Consider the following 12,326-nt stretch of genomic DNA (forward strand, 5'->3'; position numbering starts at 1 on the left):
TTTGTCCATCCTCTTGTTTTACCAAAACTTTAAATAAAATACTCAGTTGTGCAGAAGAGAAGACAAGTGTGTATCTGTGTTTGTGTAAGGATTCGTGGATTCATGCATAGCATTTACTTCCTCAGAACGACAATTATAAGAAAAGCAAAGGGGGCTGGCCCCATGGCCAAGTGGTTAAGTTCGCACTCCACTTTGGTGGACCAGGGTTTTGCTGGTTTGGATCCTGGGCACGGACATGGCACCACTCCTCAGACCACGCTGAGGGGGCATCCCACATGCCACAACTAGAAGGACCCACAACTGAAAATACAACTATGTACTGGGGGGATTTGGGAAGAAAAAAAAAGAAGAAGAAGAAAATTGGCAACAGTTGTTAGCTCAGGTGCCAATCTTTAAAAAGAAAACAAAAAGCATGTTTTAAATCACCAATTTAAAAACTAAATGAACAATACATTTAATGTTATATCTTTGCAGAGAAGCAATTTAGTTTTACAAAATGAATGCAATTATTTCAACATGAATCAAGAAACAGGGTGAGGATATTCATACCTCTGGGAAACAAAATGCATATATATATGAAAGTTCATGCGACCTAGTTAAATTGTCTACTAATGTACTTATGTACTTTCCAATTTTTGGAAATGATACCACATGTTAAAAATACATAGTTATATAGGACTTTTAATGAGTCTATTTGCTTTTTTTTGTGCGTGTGTGAGGAAGATTGGCATAGATGTTACCTCAGGGCTAACATCTATGCCAATCTTCCTCTATTTTTTGTGTGTGGGATGCCGCCACAGCACAGCCTGATGAGCAGTGTGTAGGTCCGTGCCCAGGACCCAAACTCACAAACCCCAGGCCACTGGAGCAGAGCACACAAACTTAACCACTACACCACCAGGCCAGCACCTCGTCTATCTGAATTTTTTAATGCATACAAATACAAAAAGATAGCATGAAAATCATATGCAGATGTATGAGGATATCGAGACACCTACTGAACAACTTCTATTTATCAGAGTCAATATTAGATGTCTGGCATACAAAGATGATTTTATTTTAAAAAACCTTGCACTGGGGCCAGCTCTGTGGCATAATGGTTCAGTTTGGCGCATGCCACTTCAGCAGCCTGGGTTTGCAGGTTCAGATCCTGGTCCTGGACTGACATCACTCATCAGCCATGCTGTGGCAGCTACCTACATATAAAAAGTAGAGGAGGATTGGCACAGATGTTACCTGAGGGCTAATCTTCCTCAGTAAAAAAAAAAAAACAAAAAACCTTCCACTTAAGAAATTCATGTCATTGATAGCTAAATATATTTTACGCATTTTTGAACAAAATATTTGGGCAGCTTTTAATTAAATATACAGACTACATTTATAAATCAGAATACAATATTAAGAACAGGTGGCAGCAGGTAGGGCAGAGCTTGGAATGGTAGCAGCAAAGATAGATTAGAAAAGTGCTACTCAGGTTTATGGGATTTTAAAGACTAATAAAAATGAGTTCTATGTTGGAAGCTGAAAATCTAAGTGGCAAAAAGAAACCCAAAGAGATTCAAAGAGAAAATCCAATTATTTCCATAATTTTAGTCATTTTGTTTATCTGCGTTATTTTACATATACAATAGCATTCTAGCTCTAAGCCTGCCTTAGATATAGGCTCCTGGGTCACGAGAAACCCAATAAGGAAAGCAGTACGCTGAGAAAAAGCAAAGGGAAGACAAAAAAAGGAAGGACAAAGCATTTTGAAATTAAAACAACAAAGAAGAGAACCATGTATTTCTAGCCCAATCAAAATTTGCTTCTAAGAAATGAGAGGGCAATGCTTCTAACAATGGCCTTGACCTTGCCAGTGCCTTCTGCATTTGAAAAGATTTTGGCTTTGCCGTTCTTTAAATGAAACACCTTGCTGGAGATTCAGGTCTGGATTGATGCTCAAGAGGAGACCAGGTTCTGAACCTGCCTTCACCACATGATTTCGGATGATCTTATTCACCTTCTCCATCTCCACAGGATGAAGTGTCTTTAAGTGTAAAATGAGAGAAAGAGGCTCAATGATGTTTAAAAGAAAGTACTTTAGACTCTAACAACTTACAAGTCTATTATTCCTAATTTTTCTTCCATTCTGACAGAGCTACTCCTTTATAAGTTCAGAATGGTAAATTGAGAATTCACTGAGAAATACACTAGAAACTCTATAGTGGGTTTACTGTAGAACTCTTAGCCATCTGGTACAAAGTTCCTAGCTAAAATGTTCGCCCTCTAGCAATGCAATGTTGAATAGATTTATCAGTACCTCTAATTTTCACCTTCACGCAAAAGCATTTCTGTTCTCTGTACTTAAGAGAAATTGTTCCTATTAAATTGATCCAAAGCCCAGGCAATAAACCAATTCTTGGTACTACGATTAATGCTATAATCATTAGTCATCTTTTAAAAATAATGTCAGCAGCACAAAGGAACACCATAAATGACCTAACTATGCCAACGAGTTCATAACACATGAGACATTCTCAAAAATAAAAATACTAGATAACGTATATCATTTTGCTACCTCTGCAAGTCGCTCTTCCTCCAGTGGAAGATCTATTATTTCCTTCTCCTCCTAAAATAGACAGAGAGATAAAAAGAAATAGTCTGTTAAGTTCTAATTCTAGCTCTGATGTCTTTTTTCTCCCAAAGCTCTCACACTGTAAGGCACCTATGCCAACAGTTACTTCTTCACACACATGGCACAAAGATTAAAGTGTTCTGCTTTTAGAGTGACATTTTTGTTACTCTCTTTCCATAAGGGACGAGGCTGGTCTTGTTTCTAGAGATGCCATATCGATAAGCTTTGTGAGGAGGAATCTTGTCTGGGGAAAAGGAAGGTATTTGCACTTGGGACGTTTCTTTCTAATTTATGGCTGCAAATTCCCTGAAATACTTCACCTTTATCCCTTTTGAGAAAGCATAGAGCACAAACTTAAAAAATTACTTTCCATACATAAATTATTACCCAAAGCCCCAAAAGTGTTAAGACATATTTATAAGCAAGACAATGGAAAAGTTGCTCACTGAAAGAAATTAGTTCCATCTCTAGTGATGACTTATTAAGAGATTTCCTACAGAAAAAATACTTAACAAGCCTTGGCTATAAACTGGGGATGACAATTATTCATCGGGATAAAATGAAGGATAAGGTAAACTTTTAAGGTTTTAATTAGTTTTAGGATATAAAATATCATTCAAGGAAGATTGCACATCAAGATATTCAGTATTTCCCCTATTTGTCAAAAATTTAGGTGAAATTAAGTTGATCTTATGCTGTCAACTGCAAAAAGGAAAAGAGTGCTAAATACTCTTACTTTTAGCAATGTTATTTTGATTCTCTTTGAATTGAACATTTAATGACATATTTATTCTTTCACATACTCAATAAGTGCTTATTCAGTGCCTGTTTATATTTGCTTATTGTAGTCAGGCTGCCCTTTTCTCATTTTGTTTCTTTGCCCCTTAAAACCCATACCATTAGATTATATTTTAAATGTAGGTTGATCTCTACATGATAGTCTCAATTAGATTTCACTTCTTCTATAAAGATAATGCTGCATCTTTTATTTCTTTTGAATTAGATACATATATCATAGATAATATATATTTATATATATATATATATATACATGCGCACACACATGTGTGTGTAAATATATGCATATATATTTAATAATCTTGAATCCTAAAATCAACTCATCCTGGTAGATTATATTTCCTCTATTTTGCAAAAGAGAGACTAAGGTTCGGAAGTGTTAAGTGCCTGACCTGAGACAGCCCCACTAACAGGTAGGTGCCAGAGCTGGGATTCAAACCTCATCCAACTGGTAGGAAAGTTGAAAGAGATAGTCACTGAAAAAAGAAATTTCTCTGGAGAGCATATGTCTTTATCTGCAGACAGCAGCAGTATTATTCATCTAAGGAGCTAGAGGTCAGAATTTGGGGCTACCAGAACAGCTGGAAATAAAAGGGAAGCCGCTCACCAACAAAAAAAAATACAAAACCATAGTGGGAAATCCCCAACACTTGTGTAGAAATTTCCTCAAACCATTTGGTAGAATTTTTAACTGAGTAATGCAAGAGTGTGATTAAGTCCATCAGAAATAAACAACTGGAGGACTGAAAAGTCCTAACGGAAATTTCAAAAACTCCTGAGTAAGATAAATCAAAATTGAGAAAAAATTTTTTCTAGCAGAGTCATACCACCAATAACACTCAATGAATATCTAGAGGCAACAGGTAAATAACATCAGATGGAAATTCAGACCTAGAGGAAGGAATGATGAAATGATAGGTATATGATTAAATATAAAAGACTGCTTTGCTTTCTTCTTTTTTTTCTTTTTGGTGAGGAAGATTGGCCCTGAGTTAACATCTGTTGTCACTCTTCCTCTATTTTGTATATGGGATGCTGCCACAGCATGGCTTGATGAGTAGTGTGTAGGTCTGTGCCCGGGATCTGAACCTATGAACCCCAGGTTGCTGAAGCAGAGTGTGTGAACTTAATCACTACGCCATGAGGCTGGTCCCTACTTTCTTTTCTTAAATACTGTAAAGAAAATCAATTGTTTAAAGCAAAAGTTATAAAAATGTGTTCTAAAGCCTATAACATTACCTTAAGTAAAATGTATGACAACAATTGCAAAAGAAGTGGAACAGAATAGAACAAATAGAAAACAAATAGCAAGACGGTAGAGTTAAACCAGGCATATCAATAATTGTATTACACTTAATGTAGTAAAAACTTCAACTAAAAGGCAGATATTAACAGACTGGATTAAAAAAGCAAGACCCAACTCTGTCAATATGTTGGTTACGATAAAAAACACTTTGAATATAAAGATACAGACAGGTAAAGTGATGGAATACTATATAAAGAATAGAAAGTAAATGATTTAGAAAAGACATTCCATGCAAACACTAATAGAAGGAAAGCTGGCCTAAGTATTTTAATATCAGTAAGTTTCAAGAAAAAGAACATTGTAAAATATACAGGGGCATTTCAAAGTGCACTTGAGCAGCAAATCGTCAATAAGATCTAACAATCCTTAACGTGTACACAGCTAATAACACAGTGAAAATTAATAGGACTAAAGGAAAAAATGGACAAATCCACAATCATAATTGGAGAATTTAGCAATCCATTCTTGGGAGTCGATGAAACAATTAGACAAAAATAAGCAAGAATAGAGAATATTTTAATAACACTAACAAAATTGACCTAGTGGATATCTATAGAACACTATACCAACAGTTGCCAAACACACGTTCTTTTCAAGTGGAACCAGGCACAAAACAGGCCACAGTCCAAGGCACAAAGAATGTCTCAATAAATTTCAAAGAATTTTAAAAATATAGTCTTATCTCTGAGTCCTTGGAGTTAAATTACAAATCAAAATGAAAAGATACCCAAAACACACAAACAAACATTTGGCATTTGAGCAACACTTCCAAATACTAGGAGTCAAAGAGTCGAAGGAAAATAAGGGGGAAAAAATGGAACTACTTTGAAGTGAAAGAAAATTAAAAATAATAAAAACACAATAGATCAAAATGTATGAGATGTAACTGATGCAATCTGTAGAGGGGAATTTATTGTATCAAGTGCTTATAACAGAAAAGAAGAAAAAGGTCAATAATAACCTAAGTTTTGTCATTAAGTGTTTAAAGAGCACATCAAATCAAGGTAAGTAACAGATAGCAAATAAGATAGAATAAATCAATGAAGTACAACAAAACACAGAAGAATAATAAATATTAGTTATGCATAAATATCAACAAAAAATTTTATAAACTTCTGGGAATAATAGTCATGAAAATTTAAAAAAGAGAAAAACATAAATTAATAATATCAGAAATAAAAGAAATCACTATATATCTTAAAAATATTAAAGGGATAAAGAGATTATTATGAACATGTTTATATCAGTAAATTAAACAATTTAGATAAAATTGACAATTCTTTAAAAGCATCTTACCAAAATGGACAAAAGATGAAATAGGAAATATGAATAACTTTATATCTATTAATACAAGATATGAACAGGCATTTCAAAAAAGATATTCATATGAACAATTGGGACAGGAAAATAAGCTCAACAATATCAATCATCAAGAAAATGTGAATTAAAACCACTGTAGATATACTATAAACCACTACAATAGCTAGAATTAGAAAGGCCACGTTTCAGTGATGTGGAGCTCCCAGAATTCTCATGCACTGTGAGTGGGAGTGTAGAATGGTATGATTTCTTTGGAAATAATTCTTCAGTTTTTTATGCAGTTTCACGGACCTTCCCTTGGGAAGGAGCCCAAATTTTCATCCACAGCTGAATCAACAAACTATATGCTTGTAATGGAATGATACTTATAAACCGAAAAGAACAAATAAATTTATACCGATATATACAACTACATGAATGAAGAGCATACGCTGATTTCATTAATATGAAATTCTAGAGTAGGCGGTGGTAGTCTAGGCAATGGAAAGCAGATGAGTGGTGATCTGGGGCCGTGACTGTGGGGGACAGACTGCAAAGGAGCATGAGGGAGTATTCTGAGATGATGAAATTGTTCTATATCTTGATTTTGGTGGTGGTTTCATGTCTGTTTATATTTGTCAAAACTCATCAAACTGCATACCTATAATCATTGCGTATTATTTTATGAAAATTTTGCCTGGATATAGTTGAACAAAAACATTTAAGTATATACAAATAATATTTTAAATGCAACTTTACCAAATATAAGCAATCAGGATGAATGGTGATATTTTACTCTTTTTTTTTTTTTTCACTGAGGGAATGGAAAGATAAAAATGTCTTGGTGGCTAAAGATGGAGACCAGAAACTAAAAACTATATATTTTAAACAAGAAATTCAGATGAATATATGAGTCATTAAGAAACAGTTGAAATCTCTCCAACCATAGGTTTGCTATGTGATGGCTACCAGACTTATTATGTAGTAAGTACTTGTTTTAAATATTAAGTAGAATCTCATACCAAGCTAAGAGAGGTAAGAGTGTATAATGATAAATAAATCTCTTAGATCAGCGTAGTCCCCGTAACGCATTCTTTACAACTAAAATATCTGGCATACACATACATAACACGCAGGCTGTACTGAAACCTCAGTTTTCAACAAAATTGGCATCTGTCAAACACATCCATCCTTAGAGTAAAAATGAAATCCTGGTATAACAATGCTCAATGATTTTCTAAATTTAGCTGTTCCAAATTATAAAACATTATGAACGATTGAAACTCCCAGTGAGAAAAGCAGTTACTAGCCTGATGATAAACAAATTATAATAAGTTGAAAATTTACAATCTCAAGGTAATATTCTCTTAATAAAGAATGTCCATAAAGATTGCAATTGAATCTTTCTAACGATTTTCCAAGAGATGTATAAAGTTCATCAGTAACACCCAAGTTTCAATCTAATAGTTGTATGAAAAAAAGTACTGCAAGAAGGAGAAAGAGCTAGGAAAGAAAGAAGAGAGGGAAAGGAAGACCAAGATGGAGCCCAGGAGGGAGAGGAGTGGGAGGGAGAAGGGGGTAGGCAGACGAGGAGAAGGAAGAGGAGAGGAGGGGGGAGAGAAAAACGCAGAACAGAGGACATAGAACACAGTGGAAGAGAACACTGCTATTATAATGTTGTACTGTTAAAGTAGCATAGTGTTTATCACTTCTTGGGTAAATACTTCACAGAAGCCCTAAAACAAAAAAAGTTAAAAAAAAAAAAAAGAAAAAGCTTCAATTTCCAAGGATTATCCCCCATTGAACTAGTTGTCTTTTATGGATGTGACATATATTCAGGGTTTTTAAAAATTATTTCCACTGAGAAGATTAGTCATTGATTTCAATAGGATGTAAGAACATTTACTATGGGTGATAGAAAGATCAGACTGCCCCACACAAAACAAAACAATATATGTAATTATTCATAAAGATTACATTACATATAAAATTATTAAGCATGTAACTGTAATTTTCCATTACATAATATTTATCATAATAATCATAAATACTATAGGCCATCAATCTTGTTTTAATTTTTAAGAAACCAGTGAAATGCTAAGGGTGGTAGCTATGTATAATTTGTTAGAATTTTTTAAATCTCAGATTAAGGTGTGAAATAATTTCTCTATGACTTTTTTACAAAGCATATGTTTTTGACACAATATGGATTTTTTTCAGGAGAATATGTAACCAAAATGCAAAACTGGACAGAATCTCCAGTGAAAATATATTTGAGTGACATATGGCAACTTAATATATTTCCATTACTTTGGAGAAACTAATTTTACAGTTGTATGCTTGTTTTCCTTCATTCTTCAAGAGCTCTAATTTGTATTCCAGATAAATCAGTTCAATTACATTTAAGCAATTATTGATGTTCAGACATTTCACTACTACGTGCAGGTAACGTAAAGATGAAGTAGGTACAAAATGCCTCTGCTCTCCTGACACTGTCTCCCGTTGTCCGAACCCAATAAAAAGAGAGAACTAGAAAGGGATCTATAACTGTAGCCTGTGGAGCACAGCCTCCTGAGCACAGAGCAGGTGAGGAAGAGTGGAACCTTTCCAGCACAATGCCCGAAGTGCAGCTTCCTCCCTTCCTACAATACTCACTGTGAAAGGCTCCTAGAACCTTGAGCTTTGAAGATAAGTAAACATTTATCGGGTAAACAAGGCAGGTCTGTATACTGAGGAAAAGGGGGAATAGACAGAGAGCCAGAAAATTCCAGATGAGAGACCAACTCCAGTTCAAGGTTCTTAGGGTTAGCAACTATAGGTTAACATATGTAACTCTTTGCTATTTTCCAATGAGAACACTCAGAGAAGATGCCAAGCCTTTTCTCTAGAATTAGACAGGTCCCTTTCCTAGTCACCAGATTTGACAGGCTGTTTGAAAACTAGTATTCTACCATGAGGAAAAAGAGGCACTTGTCCTATCCCTTACATTATGTAATTAACAGTTTTGCCCTGCTCTAACAAGTTACCAAAAATTTGGTGGCTTAAAAACAACAAGAATTTATTATTTAATAGTTCTCAAGATCAGAAGTCGGAAATGGGTCTCACTTGGTTAAAATCAAGATGTTAGCAGGGCTGGGTTCCTTCTGGAAGGTCTGAAGGAAATCTATTTCCTTGATTTTCCCAGATTCCAGAGGCACCTCTTCTACCTTCAGTACCAGCAACGGCTGGTTGAGTCTTTTTCATGTCACACCACATTGTCATCGACTATGCCACCTCACTCTTTTATTTTTAAGAATCCTTGTGATCACATTTGACCCATTCAGATAATACAGAATCATCTTCTGATCTCAAGGTCAGCTGATTAACAACCCTAATTTCATCTGCAACCTTAATTCTTCCTTGCCATGTGACTTAGCATTTTACAGGTTCTAGAGACTAGAATGTGGACATCTTGGAGGAGGGAGCATTATTCTGCCTACCACACCCAGTAAGGTTTTAAAGACCCAAATAACTCTGAGTGGTATGGAAAGACAAGGCCTAAAATGGGCTTGTGCTCAGGACCGTACCAATTGTCATTTAGCCACAACTGGAGATGGGGTATAGGATGTACAGAATCATTTTAGTAAATTTCTCTTTTCCAGGCAAATATATAAAGACAGAAAGCAGACTGGTGGCTGTCTAACACTGAGGGTGGGAGTGGGGGTTAATTTTAAATGGGCATGAGAGAATTCTAAGGGAGTGGTGGAAATGTTCTAAAATAAGATTGTGGTGATGGTTGCATAACTCTATAAATTTAATAAATATTGTTGAATTGAGGTATAAACAATACCTCAATGAGAATATTAAAAATTTCACTTTGCCTTATGCACATAAATTTTATTAAAATTATAAGACTCCCACTTGTGCAAGTATTTGAGTATTTGAATGACGTGAGACTGAGGCACTCTCTTTTTGAGATCTTTTAAATGTGTCCACTGCTTCCATTTTTGCTGAAAATACTCTATCTTCCCTCAGACTTAAATGTTAATGAGACAAGTAGTTAGACATTGATACTTAAATAATTTATGCATGTTTTCAGTGATTTAAGGAAATTCTGACAGGTCTCCTTGATGGCAGAATACAAGTCTTGAGAAAACCATATGAAATTGCAGCTCTTTGGGAAACACCCCGGGGGTATCACCTGCTATCACCCTTCAAGAGTACTTACTGAGTGTTCCATTTTGCAAGGACTCGTATGAGGCACCATATATGTAGACTTTTGCTGATACTGGCCTTTTCCCTTCACACTAGCTCATTGGATCTTGCCAATGTCACATGGCTAACAGAGTGGAGTGGAAATCATTGATGACTAAATTCTCTAAACACGAATAGAAAGGGCACCAAACATAAGTCCTTTCTCTTTTCTGCCTTTCCTGTCCATCCCATTTTACATTCACAAATCAGCTCTACAAAAGACATTGCTAGATATTGTTAGCGGCGTTTTGAGAAGCCATGACCCGAAGTAGAGGCGTAGACCCACCCACACACCCTCCCACACACAGAATTCCAATTCTGGCGCTGAGGGGCAATAGAGAAGATCAGGTGGAAAGCCTTCACAAATACTGTTCTATATGCCTGAAACAGGCGCTCCATCTTCTGGCTCATTCATGTATTTCTAATTTCTGCTAAGAAGTCACTTATTTAGAAAGTTCTTCATGTATTATTCTGTCATTCATTACATTTGTCACATGTAATTATGTATTATTTGCCTGATTAGATTTATTGTCTATATTCCCCACCTTGTTCATTATCATATACACAATGTTTCATATACAACCTGGAACACAGAATGTGTTACAGAAATGTTTATTGATTAAATGAATAGATAAGCAAATGAGTGAAATGAAAGTGTCAGAAAGCATGACTTTGCCATTTATTAGGTGTCAATTATTGAACAAACAACTTAATATCTCTGAGCTTCAGGTTCTTCATATCTAAAATGGGAAAACAATAACTTCCCTGCTTTTCCTAAAGGGTTGCGTGAAACTTAAGTTTGGAAACAAGTATCCAAACTTTTAGAAATATAAGAAATATACTTCCCATCAAGAAACCTAGTAAAGAAATGAATCCTAAGAGAGTGATAAAATGCTCATTTTTCAATGTCTCCTTTTAATAAGTCAAAGAAAATGACCCTTGAGAACATTATATAGATCCAAACTGCAGACAGAGAAGTTTCAAGCCTCAGCATCTCTTTCCTTTTGACTTGTGGTTTATCTGGGAGTTTGCTTGGACCTGAATTAGCAAAGTTTTACCCCCATTCCAGGCTTTTCTCCCATAGCTCTATCACTCCGTAACACAGCAGGTGGTCAAAAGCTCAGCGAAGTTGCAAGCAGTTTAATATTCCCAGTACTTAATAAGTGACAGCCAGAATCTTATCCCAGGTGTGACGGCTCCAAGCCTTGATATTAGATTCATGCCTTGAAAAAATATTGTGTAATTAAAACAATTTCATCGAAACTATCCTTTATTTATCTATCGAGTGTTAGAAAATACAGGGAGAAAAAATCTTTTGGGTTATTGATTTTGTATAGTGGAGTTGCAAATCAAAGTAAGACATTTATTTTTTTTAGTATCTTTTCAACTCTCAACCACACATTTCTCTGAATTTGATTATATCCCATTGGTAGATAAACCTGTAGGATAATTTCAGAAATGGGTAGCAACTGTGGGGGTAATCGCAGTTCAGGAAAATGTTATTTGTGTGAATTGCAATTATGTAATTCTTACCTCAGCTATCTTCTATAGCTTTGTCATTCATCTTACTTTCTGCTGCCCACAAGTTCATTGCCTAGAGGAATAAAAATAAAGAAATACAGTGTCTTTGGTTAAGGTCTCTAAAGCAATTTTTTGGTGAATCAAACTAAGACTCTCTTTCCCATTTAATGCTTAATGAAAGCCATACATAATATATATCTCAATTGCTGTATAAATGCAGTGTATGCTGTTTGCAAGCAAACAATCATTTAACCCATTGAGAGGAAAATATATTCAAAGAACTATCTCAGCTGGCTATCTTTTCTTACTCTTAGGTATATCCCCATGGAGTGCAGAGGGTCTCGTGACTACAGCGTGTATCTAATTTGATATGTATGCAATTGAATTGGCTTTACCTACAGCAGTTCTCCCTCTTTGTTGTTTTATAGGTAATTTGGGGGACCATTATTTACTAGAGGTTGGGTCTTAACCTTAAGAATGCCACTTGGTGGGCCAGTCCTGTTTACCTAGTGGTTAAGTTCAGCATGCTCTGTTTCAGCAGCCTGGGTTTGGACC

At 35.4% G+C, this 12,326-nt stretch overlaps 1 long non-coding RNA gene across 1 annotated transcript in view; it reads right to left on the minus strand.

The window, feature by feature from the left end:
* Positions 1 to 2,552: 2,552 nt before the first annotated feature.
* The window catches only part of LOC139082034 (uncharacterized), a 180,116-nt gene continuing 170,342 nt past the window's right edge, over positions 2,553 to 12,326 (minus strand). The window contains exons 2-3 of the long non-coding RNA XR_011537694.1: positions 11,784 to 11,844; positions 2,553 to 2,608 (exon numbers count right to left, since the gene is read on the minus strand). This is a non-coding gene — a long non-coding RNA (uncharacterized lncRNA). The remainder of the gene's footprint in view (positions 2,609 to 11,783; positions 11,845 to 12,326) is intronic.

This window comes from Equus przewalskii, chromosome 1 (genome assembly GCF_037783145.1).
Source record: "Equus przewalskii isolate Varuska chromosome 1, EquPr2, whole genome shotgun sequence".
NCBI classification, from domain to species: Eukaryota; Metazoa; Chordata; class Mammalia; order Perissodactyla; family Equidae; genus Equus; species Equus przewalskii.